We start from the raw sequence: 11,647 nt of genomic DNA, 5'->3' as shown, positions 1-11,647 counted from the left end.
TAGCGTGTGTCATGGCTGGTGTTTGGAAAGCGGCCAATCTAGAAGCGCCATTTATTTTCATTGATGCTGACTGGCTGCTCTCGTTAGCTTCTGCGCTAGTGCTACGGTGGTGTAAGGATTAATGCATATTCAGGCACATTTGGTGTTTGAATGATTAAAATAGCCACAGATTTTAGCTGTTAGCTTGGCGGTGATGGTGTCTAACCTTCATGAACACCAGAGGTCTGCTCACTGTATTTACTGTACAAACTGCATTTAAACTATGTGCATAATTAGCAGGCATGTCTTATTTTTGGGGATTGTTTTTATTAATCACCAGCCACAGTGTTCTGGGTTCATCCAAGATTTTATTAAAATAAGATTAAGAAAGTAAGAAGTGATGTTTGGGCTTTCCAACAGAACATCTTTATATTGTGGAGAATTATTACGTAACCAAATGAAAAACATTTTCTCTTCTTTTATTTTATCTGCTTATATGAGGAATGTAAACAACCAGCTCAATAAACATTCCTGACAAAAAAAAGGTGACCAATATAATCCCATTTTGTAAATAAGTGATGTCATGCATGTAGGCGTTTGAGCTTTGAGCTTTATTTGAGTTTCTGTTTTGATCATCTTATTGGTTTTCTACTGAGATGTTCATCCCTCTATTTGTTTACTTCTTGGTTTATTAATATTGCTTTGTGAATACAGATTTTTAATTAGCATATAATTCATTTCTGTTTCGGGCTTAGTTCAGTTCTCCTGCTCTCCCTCAGTCTGCCTGCCTGCGCTCCCCTCTCAGCTGCTCCCTGACTCCAGTCAGCCACCTGCTCCTCCAGATGCTCCAGCCAACGTCTCTTTCAGTTCAGCCATCCTAACCTCGGCCGTGCCTCTGATAGGCTTTGGGTCAGTTTTGAATTTTCAGAGTCAGTTAAATCTCTTTTTTGTGGCATATTTTGCATAAGAAAAAGAAGCTGTCTAATATTTATGCACACCTTGATTTAGGGTGTTGACCTCATTACACAGCACACATAAGCTGCTTTGCATAAACCCACTAGGCATTGAAGTTTCTCCATCCAGAAATGATGCATAAATATGATGATAGGCTCAAAATATGTTCTTGCCTAATAATTGTGAACTCAGTGCAGCTGGGTATCCTCCATCAATAGAAAATCTTCACAAAACAGATTAAATAAATGCAACTTGACATGACAGCATAGATATTTTGCATGTATTTGCAATAATTGGTGGGATTTGCAAATCGTTTGACTAAAGGTGTAAATGGGACAATTTATGGACGTTTTTATAGATAAAACATAACCCACTATGAACAGCAGGTCTCTGAGGATCAGACATGTTCACCATCCAGACCTCAGAGTTTAGATGCTGAATCAAAAACAGACTTGTGATTTAGGAGATTCATTTTATCAATGCTATAAGTGTGTGTGTGTGTGTGTGTGTGTGTGTGTGTGTATGCGTGTGTTTGTGCACGACTGAATATTTCTCCTATACTTCTGTCTACATGAATCTTGGTTACGTAATAATTGGTCATTGGTTACGTAATAATTCTCCACAATATAAAGATGTTCTGTTGGAAAGCCCAAACATCACTTCTTACTTCATCTCCCAGTGAGAGTGTATTTACATGAGTGTCTCCATGGCGATGGTATGAGCAGCGCTGCAGTCTGTTCAATGCTTTGGTTCCCCCGTGTGTTTTACAGTGCAGACGCTTTGCTGTTGTTTGGACAACTAGATTCCAGTTTGTAACTTTGTTTCTTTCCTCCTATATTTGGGGAATTTCAACAGATGTCAGATCTTTAGAAATATAATGAAACTGAAGAATTTGACATAGCAAAGTAATTTATGTATATCATTTAACCAATGTGCTTTGTTAGCTAGTTCTATATGCAGCAAAATTAGGACTTATAATGATAAATATAATAAAAACTGATTCATTTGAGCGCTGTTCATATTGTTATGCCTGGACATTGCTCTTTTGCAGACCTTCAGTAAGGAGTTGGCTGTTCACATGAGTGAAAAAAGCTGCAGCTGTTTTTTAAATGTTGCATCCATTCTTTATTCTCTTTAACATTTGATGTCAATATAGAAATTTGAGACAAAATAGTTGCAAAAAATATGCAAAAGTATATTTAGTAGCATAATATTGCCACCTCCCTAAAATAACGGAAGTAAGTCATTTTAAGGCCAAAAAGTTTATGGCCAAAAAAAAAAGAAATAAAGAAAAAAAATTGCTTTTTAGAAACGTGACAATATTACAGAAGTATTATTGTGGGCAACATATGGGAGATGATAGACCATCATCTTTGAAATCTACTCAAACCCTCAAAACGTCTTCTAAGCCTAAACCAGCTTTTTAAACAGCACAGATCAGACAAACTAATAGGATTTTAGCAGTAAACTGTTCAAGTTACAAAATCCTGAAAATCAGAGTAAAAAGAAAATATATCTATGCTAAATGCAAATTTTCTGTTTCTAACTTCAGTGGAAAAATGAGAAGAAGTTGGTGATGGAGTCGGGCAGGAAGTGGACGGATGGGTATCGGGGCTGGAAGGAGTTTGGGGGGCACACGGAGGGGTTTGCCCAGGGCCTCGTTCATGAAACAAACATCCCTGACTGTTCATTCTTGTCGTTGGTTTGCTTCTAAGACTTTGCCTCCCTCTACTGCCGACCAAGCTTATAAAGCTTTTTTTTTTGTCAGTTTTGTTCATATACCAACCTCTAAAAGTTGCATTAAAGTTATTGCATTGGAAATGATCAACAAGTCATATGAAAACAGAAAGTGAAATTAGCCTAGAACTTTAGCAAAGTGCATTTTATATTATCATTTTTTATGCTTTTGATACCAATAACCTGAGAAAAAGTGAGAGAATGATAATAATCCTCTCTCTCTCCCTCTCTCTCAAACCTCCTCACTTCACCACATAGTAGCTGTGTTCCCACTAACCATCAAACTGAAACTGCAAAAACAAAATTTAGTGGAAAAACAGCAATTTTGTCAAAATTCACGTTTTTCAATAAAGAAAGGTTTGTCGCTAGGAAAAGGTCATTTTCCGGCCGTATCGAAATGGTTGCATTTCGCAAAACTACAATGGAAACTTTTTCATCACACAGACGTTATAACTACTACTTCCTGTTGTCTCCTATTCTGTTGTTTTCTTATTTAATACAAACACCTCAATTGTGAAATTATGTTCTTTCAACATTAGCAGAATATAAACAGCGGACATTTGTAATGGAAACGCAGCTGGCATCGTGTGCTGCTACTTGCCTCTTGGCATAATGATTCCACATTAACGGCCCCTCATCAGTTAGGATGTTTCTGTTCCAGGTTCACTCACCTGCTGCTGTGGCACATCCTGCCCCCACTTCACCGTCCCGGTTAAACGTCTCAGGAGACGCTGTCCCTCTTTCAACTGAGATTTCTTTTGTTTTTCTCATGTGTCTGTTCTCGCACTTCCTGCTGTGGTATTTCTGAAGGTTTGCAGCCGTCAGTGGGTGTCACAGAAGAAGGCAGCGTTTCTGTTTCCTGTAAGACAAGAAAATCCAAAACCAAAATGAATTTTTAGTTTGGCATTTGACAAAATCTTTCTAATTTGTGTCTTATTTCCTTTCTACTTCACAATCACCGCTTTGTTTTGCTCCAAATTTATGTTTTTAGCCTACAGAAAAACAGAGATTACACCAACAATTATGAGGCAGCAAACACAACAAAACTGTAAAAATAAATAAATAAAATAAAACAAAGAAATAAAGTCTCCTTGTGACAAAAATCTAAATCCTGGGCTATTTTTTCCAGATAAAATGGTCTGATTTCACTTTAATTTGATGTGCATTCACACCAGCACTGAGTGTGTAAATGGTTTGATTTACCAAGAGCAGCTTGAAAAGACAATATTTAAATTATGGGCTCTAGACATTTACCTATCATATTTCATAATTCATCAGTGGGTTTCTCTTTATTTGATGGTAGAAAATTAAGGTTCACAAACATAACAGCTTTTAAGTGGAATTAAAATGAAATTAATAAACCAATAATTATAACATGGAATAAAATTTTACATTTTGTTCAACAATTGTTTGATGAAATTTAAAAACTGTGAATGTTTCATTCATTAGGAGTTCACTGAAACTGGAAATCCTCAACAGGCTGAACATTTCTCATGTCTTTATTGGTTTTGTGTTTATTATTTTTCATGTTGTCATATATATAAATATATGTATAAAGTATTTACCAGTATTTTGCTTAAGTATTTCGCCACGGTGGTTTTGTGTGTGAACTGGTTGATGGACGTTTCACCAGCTGATTGTTAACAGCTTTACTCCGTTGATGATGCAACTGCTGAGTGAATGAAATCACTTTCAAGTCTCTGCTGATCTGCATTTGTACTATTTTGCATTTAAATTGGACCTTTTTATCTTTGTGGTTAACTGTTAGTATTGGAGTCACTAACTCACTCATGTTCCTCCAGGAGGAAAGTTCTTTACATTTATGAGTCATGAGCTTAATGTCACACTTTTAATTCAATCAAATGATTTTTTAAAAATTATTTCTTTCATCTCTGTCATCCTCCGTTATTAGACAACATGATGACAAAAGCAAGGTTCAACGGTCAGATGTTTTCACGACCGACATTCTACAAAAAGCCAAGTACCCCGAGCTCTACAGCTGACGGCGCACACAGACTGTTCATTACAGCTATGAAAGAAGCACAACAGATAATAACCAATCCATTTATTAAGCAAAAGCTGATACATTTAAATATGTTCCCTTCGTGTCGATCTGACCTCGCAAATTGAAAAATGGCTGCAAGATTGCTTTCCTGAGGAACATCTTTTTATTGAATCTAAACTTTAGTGTTTGTTAGAATTATATATTTCCTCTGTCCAAGTCGTTGGGGTCAAGTTAACCTGGACCGAGAAAACCTTGACGAGTGTGATGTCTGTCGCCTCTCTGTCCTTCACAGCTCTGTCTGCACTAGTTTCTCTGACCTTAGTGAAGTTTGTCCCCCACCTTCTTCAGATCAGACAAAACTGGTATCAATTATCTCCACTACGTTTGTGCTGGTTTGGCTTTGAAGATATTGATGAAAGTTCAAAGGTCATTTTGGTTTAGTAAAGGCCGGGGAGGCTGGTTGATGTTTTGACCTTTAAACAATTAATATTGTCAAATCCAAAGCAGCACAAACTAAAAAAAAGTTTCTGCACAAACGTAGTAGATATGTTTGACACCAAATTTGTCTGATTTGAAGAAGGTGTGTGTGGGGGGGCAACTTCACGTTTCTGAGCCGCCTTTGCAGACAGAACCAGCGTGGTCGGGTGGAGCAGCCGACAGCCTCTGCAGACGCTCACATTTAGGGGGTTCTGAATCGCCGTCAACTTGAGAGGCGCATCTGTGACGGGACTCACTGCAGACCCGGGGATTTCGCTGGGACTTTTACGTTTCCGTCGTAACCGGGTCGGATCAGCGAAAACGCTCTGATCACCAACACACACGGCCGGGAAACGCACAAACACAAATAAACCTCCAGAAGAAGAAAGAAAATAAATTTCTGTTTCCCTTTTAATCTCAAAGAGTTATTTAAAGAAAAACATACTTACCATAAAGCAGGAATCTGCTTCAGATCTCATCTTTCACTAGATTTTAACAAGTCTGATGGTGAGTCCCCCAAAGCGTGTTAAATCAGAAATGAAAATGAAAAGATAACCGTAGAAAACAAAAGAGGCTTGAGTAGCCACTGGTGTTTGAAAAGCTTGCTTTCTAATTTTTGTATTTTTTTTCCCCCCTCGGCTCATTCTCATCTCGCCGAAATAAGCGCGGCTCTTTCTTATCCACATTTTTTGTGTGTGTACACCGAGAGGCACTTTGGCGCTAACTTCCCTCTCAGCGGGAGAAACTTGATTGCCGACACATGCTAAAAGTCAAAGTGTTTTCATGCAGCCACTCGATGTTGTGTTATATTTTTTTTATTTTCTATTTTTTTGATCAAGTCTTAGCCGGTTTTCTGCTGCTTTTCAAGTCATGCTGAGCGAACTGAAAGAATGAGACGAGGCACAAAAGAAGTAATCTGACTGTGGAAAAAAAGTGGAGAGAGCTCAGGTTATAATGACACGAAGACATGACATTTAGTGCTTCGCAAAAGTATTCATTCCCTCCAGGCTTTTCAGCATTTTGTCATGCTAAAATCATAAACATCAATAGAAGCTTAAAGACTTTTATGGGAGACAAAATTCTGCAGAATCGTTTTCCAGAAGGAACATTTTTTCTTTAGATTATTTTTTAAGTTTTCCGTATTGTGGACACTGTATTTTGGAAATCCAGGCAACTAAACTTTTATCTCAGTGAAGAAACGTCATAACAAAAACCAACACAGAAGACGGGGCACAAAGAAAATGGGTGGAAACGTTTAAGGTTCAGGTTATAAAACAAAATCCCAGCTTGAGATTAAAAATCTAATTTTCAAGAGAGGTTGGCAGCAGAACAAAATAAAAACAAGGCAATTTCAACCATCAGACATTTAGCTACGATGTTCGACTGCCGTAAAACAAATGACATGAAACATCACCACCTGGAGATTTGGGTCTCCTTGTTCTTCAAGAGTCCTTCAGAACTTAAAAAGGAACCCAACTTGGCAACGCTGTTTGTGTACGAGAAGACACTTGGAATGTTTATCTTTTCCTTTTGTTCTCGCGAGGAGAGTGTGATGGAAAGTGAGAAATTAAGCCCCATTGAAACTCTTTAAGAGCTGCAGAGATCACAATGGGAAGTGGCTCCGTGGTGTTTCTGAGGAAACGGCAGGTGCAGGGAAAAGAGCAAGTAACATCTGAGGCGTTGGCGACACGACACCACGACAGAACGAAGCAAACAAAGAGACGAAACGCAACGAGAAGAGAAGCTGACAGATGCCACGTGGGAACGTGGCTCCAGGCTGCACAGCTAGTCTTTTTATCTCCATTGTCTCACCTCCCAAGTAAAACTCCGAAGGTACAGAGTCGACAAAAACTTAAGGAGGTGCAGGGGTAGTTTAAATGAAAAGCTTATTACCACAAAGTGGAATGGCTGGTAAAAGTGAAGATTCACAAAAAAAAAAAGCCTTGATGTTGTGAAACATATGATGGTTACAACTGGTTTTGAAGGTTTTCATTGTTCTAGGAAGAGATGTTGGAACTATAAAACAGCATTTTCCCATAAACCAGCAAAGACCAGGTTCCTCACCTAAGATTTCTGACCAAAACCCTGACAGAATAGCCAAAGTGATTGTCCAACAAGAGCCTGAAAATGTAGGCACCATTTTCCTCCCCGTTAAGCACTGACAAGGAAAGCTTTACTTCAAGATTGCAGCAGAAGATTTGGACTGACATTTTGTTCAGATGAACTATCTGGATGTTACTGCATCGGTTTGGAGAAAGAATGGGTTGCAGTGCAGAACCAAAAAAAAAAAAAAAAAACAATGGCACAAGGGAAATTTGAAGGTGCTGACGTCTCAGTTTGTGCTGTCTCGCATCATATGCTACTTCACATGACTGACCAAATGATGACCGGAGAAATGGACCAGGACATCCAAGGATTGTTTGGGTTCAAGTAAAACTGTTGGACTGGTCCAGTCAGTTGCCTGATATGGATCAAACCAAACCATTCTCTACACAGGAAACAACTCAAAGTTTTCATAACCAAACAAGGTTTCCCAAAAAGACTTTGTGTTCAGTACAGTTTCATTTGTGGACTAATTTGCTTTGATTTATTTGTATGACTTCATCACTTCCTAATGTTTCAAAAGCCACAATGAGATCTGCTCAAGAATGAATACAATAAAATATAATGTGGAGTGAAAACAGTTAGGTGGACATAAAGTGACTGTTGTCCCAACTGTGGTTTTGCATACAATTCTAATATTAAACATTTTCAGTTTTTATTTTTTTTTGCACCACAGATCATGAGCTACAGAATTATTATTATTACTCTTCCATCAGTGAATAATCCTGAGAATGATCCTCTGCTGAGCCATGATGAGTACTCCAGCTCTACTCCTCTTCAGGCCTCTCTGAGGTGAAAGATGGTGGGTGTCTCACGGAGAGCCATCTGTTATGATTATGTAGACCCTGAAGGGGTGGATGGTGACTAGAGTGGGCTTCTAATTGAATTGGGTGTAGAGGTAATCTTGTCACGGTGCTGGGGTGGCTGGCACTGCTACCAACTGCTCCTCCACAGGTTCCTCTTTACCCCCACGCTGAAATAACGCGCGACACACCGCTTATGGAGGAGGCATACTACATGGTATGCAAAAAAAGTGACTGAGAGGCTAAGGTGTGTGTGTGTGCATGTGTGCGTGTGTGGGGTAGTGGGATGGCTGAGTATGACAGGAGGAACGAGAATGCTTGCCATGGACATTGCTAACTGTAACGAGAGCCTATCAATCAAAATCAACCTGTGAAATTCAGTAGGATTGTCATAACAACACAAATTTATATTAAGAACTGAATCTCACCAGGTAGAGTTCCACGTAGCATAAGTCTGGCTTTGAGTCAGACCAGAAAAGGAGAAAAAAACCCCCCATCAATTTCTGAGAAATTAATGATTTTTTTTTCAAACTATACCAGCTGAAGTTCTGAACATTGACTTCTTTGTGTCAATAGGTAACTTTTTATTGGTACAAACAAACATCATGTGTGGGGTACCCCAAGGTTCAATCCTAGGGCCCCTCCTATTTAGTATCTGCATGTTCCCACTACTTCAGGTTATATAACAAGAAATAAGATTGGCTCCCATAACTATGCAGGTGATACACAGCCCTACATTGCTATGCCACCAGGTGACTCAGAACCCATACAAACACTGAATAAAAGTTTAGAATAGATAAATGTGTGAATGTACCAAAATGTTTCCCAGCTGAACACAAAACTGAACTTATTATCTTTGGACCCAAAGAGGAACAAACTAAACGATCTAAAGATGTGTGTAAAGAAACACACAGATTCAGTTACTACAGCTAGAAACTAGCAGTCAGACCCTATTCTGACCTGAACATTCAGAGCCACATAAAGACAGTTACAAAGTCGGCCTTCTACCACCTGAAGAACATTTTCAGGATTTCGGTTTCTATGCTCCACTAATCCGGAACAAACTTCCAGAAAACTGTAAACCTGTTGAAACACTGACTTTCTTATAGGAAACATGCTGATTTACACATCGCTCTATCAGGACATCAGAGTTGCTTTACAATGAAATCAGTCATTCCCTTTCACACACACATTTACATGCTGGTGTGTGAGTGCAATAGCTCCTGCAATCAGCTACTTTGAAATATGTAAATGTGCAATGTTTACATTGGTTAGTGTTGTAAACAGAAAAAAAATGAAGGAGCAAAACGTTTCCAGCAGCTTTAATTGTTTAAGAACCAGACAGTTTTTAAATAAATAAGAAGTGTCTGGTTGGATATTGCAAACAAAATCCAACCAATTTATGAAGTCAACATTTAGTACTCATTGTTAAAATCATCTGGTGACAGACAAGGTTCACTCTGGACAGGTTACTAATATCATGGTGGAAGTACATTTTCAGTTCAGCTCAACATTAGTAATTTTCCCATATTGAGATCGTCTCTTCTGTATTTCCTTATTTCTGTTTTGAACTTCTTTTTGATATTTAATAATAAATGGATTTAAGGTATAAGCACAAATTAAATCCCATCAAAGATCTGCAAAATTTGCCTGTTCTTGAGACAGTGGCAGGAATCCTGAAAAAAATAAATATGAGAGATTTATTATAGTGAAGCAAAACAAAAAAATAATAACTCTTTGAGCTACTTATTTTGTTTTCTTTGTTGTTTTGTAAAAAACAAAAAACTGTCTCTATGGTCTTGATTTAAGCGTGTTTTCTTGTTTGTGCTTTGTATAATAAAGAAAAAACATATCAGCCTTTTCCTATGAAAAATAAAATAAAGCTGCCTTTTCGTTTTCAAAAATAGAAGCAAAACCAAAAAATAAAGCAAAATTGTGCGGAAAAAAAAAAATCAATAAATTCAATATGAATAAAAAAAAGTGGATAAGAACGACTGAGCTCTTTGGAAACACCAGGTCTCTGTTTCTTCTCTCCATATCATTCTTTTTAACCCCAGGGTGTCAGAGTGTGTCTCTGCTTCTCTTCGTCATGCTGTCATCAGCTCTCAGTGTGATCACAACATTTATATGGCACCAAACAACGACATGTTATCATTATTAATCAGTTGGATCCTGTCTGAGAAACGAGGCTGAGCTAGGAAGAATTTTTTCTTCCTAAAAGCTAACAGGCGAACAGTCACTATCAACTGTTTGCAATCATTGGCAACATATTTTTTCATCCCAGAAGGCGGGTCTTATTGCTGCCAATCATCCTTGTGAACGGGAGCCTCCTGACTCTGATTGGTTGTTTTGGACAGAGAGCGCTGCGTTTCTTCACATAGAAACAGGAGGATCTTTTCACACAATATATTATTGTCTCATATTATACTATCACAACATGGTGACCGTTTTAACAAACATGTTTTTTAATAAACTGCAGCTTTAACATATAATTTACTAGGATGCCACTACAATTGAGCTTTCTCTGTTTAACTTATCTCACTTTTTAAGACTAATCTGTTACAATATTGTACTATTACACCATTATATAATGCTGAGACTAATCAGCTCTTCTTCCCCAGCAGTTTCTTGTACGAAGCAGTGTTAGCATCGCCGCTCTACACGATCCAGCAGTAGAATTCCCACAGACATATCACACCACAGAGCTGTGTTATTTAGTTACAGGACATGGAGAAATCTTAATCCTGTGTTTAATGATATTCACTTGACCACTTGGAAGAGTTTCTTTTGATTAATGCGCATCGCTCCCCTGCACCACTGTCCATGCTTGACCTTAATGTCAGCTCATTATCGGCTTAATTGAAAGCAGAAAGTCCAAGCTGAATCCCTTGACCATGCACAGCTTTTAGGATGTGTGAGCAAGGTCCTCCGCTATGAAAACACACACTCACACACACACATGCATGCATACTTGTTCAAACTAATTCCTCTTTGCCTCACAGTTGGAGGTTTGAAGAAGCACCCTCATTAATGAGACATAAGTGTGTGTTGTGTGTGTGTGTACAGAGCTTCAGCTGGGGAAAATAGTACCCACAGCCAGAGTTCACGTGTTTATGCACCACAGCATAATGTCTGGCATTGATTAAACCTAATATGATTTAAAGTGACGGTGTTCCATCCTGGGTTATAACTTTGCAGTTTTTTGTTGTAGTTTAGTTTTATTTCGTTTTGACTTTTTGTTTGTCAAATAGCTTTATGTAGTTTTTAGAGTGTGTATGCTAGTTTTTTTTGTTTTATGAGTTAAATATTTAGTTTTTACTAGTTACTGCAGCAGTTTTAGTCTTTTTCATACTTTTGTTCATTTGTAGGCGGAGAATTCAAAAAGGTCAACGTATTGTGATTATGTATACATCAATTGAGTAATGAATACTGAGCAGAAGATACCATTTTCAAAAAATATATTCAATTATTGTTGAAAAACCAACTGACAGTCGCCATTTTGCCAACTAGCATAAGCGCCACCCGGGGGAGTATGGAGCACCGTAATTTGCCAACAGCTGACGTAAACAGCTTGTGTGGAAAAAAAAAA

The 11,647-nt window shown here is 38.1% G+C and overlaps 1 long non-coding RNA gene across 1 annotated transcript in view; it reads right to left on the bottom strand.

Annotated features, from left to right (window-relative positions):
- Positions 1-3,214: 3,214 nt before the first annotated feature.
- The window catches only part of LOC106947378 (uncharacterized), an 84,135-nt gene continuing 75,702 nt past the window's right edge, over positions 3,215-11,647 (bottom strand). The window contains exon 4 of the long non-coding RNA XR_001424973.1: positions 3,215-3,529. This is a non-coding gene — a long non-coding RNA (uncharacterized LOC106947378). The remainder of the gene's footprint in view (positions 3,530-11,647) is intronic.

Source organism: Poecilia latipinna, unplaced genomic scaffold (assembly GCF_001443285.1).
Source record: "Poecilia latipinna isolate Pla-1442-1.1 unplaced genomic scaffold, P_latipinna-1.0 Scaffold14, whole genome shotgun sequence".
NCBI classification, from domain to species: domain Eukaryota; kingdom Metazoa; phylum Chordata; class Actinopteri; order Cyprinodontiformes; family Poeciliidae; genus Poecilia; species Poecilia latipinna.
Note: the sequence above shows the minus strand (reverse complement) of the source record. Positions and strands in the feature narration are given on the sequence as shown.